The following is a 483-nucleotide window of genomic DNA, read 5'->3' as shown; positions in this document are numbered from 1 at the left end:
GTGGAGCCCCCGCCAAGCTTTTTTTTTTTTTTTTAACTGAGTAACAGCTAGTAACAATAACAGACTTAGGAAAAGATTGTTACATTACAAAAGGATATTGTCCGTTTTCATTTGTAGCAACAACAAACAGGAGGTAAGAGGCTGTATGCTGAAACGCCATGCATCATATTCGGCATCACTCATCTTCCCTTTCTCACCCCCTCAGTTTCGCCATGGCTGCATCTCCAGGCTTACAAGAGACACCAGGAAGGAACGGCAGGCAGAGGAGATCCGTTCTAAGTTTCATTTACCAGATTTCTTAAAATACGCTAGAGCAACATCCAAGAGAAAGGTTTGCAACCCACCAACCCCACTTTCACGGCGCAAGCGAACCAGTTAAGGGTGAAACTGTGCAACTCCCGCCGAGATGATCAAACACTTGGTGTATCTACTTCTGGAGGGGGAAATTTCAAACCTCGGGCAGAAACGCTCGCCTTTGCCCCT

The sequence above is a fragment of the Apaloderma vittatum genome, unplaced genomic scaffold (genome assembly GCF_000703405.1).
Source record: "Apaloderma vittatum isolate BGI_N311 unplaced genomic scaffold, ASM70340v1 scaffold15127, whole genome shotgun sequence".
Taxonomy (NCBI): domain Eukaryota; kingdom Metazoa; phylum Chordata; class Aves; order Trogoniformes; family Trogonidae; genus Apaloderma; species Apaloderma vittatum.
Note: the sequence above shows the minus strand (reverse complement) of the source record.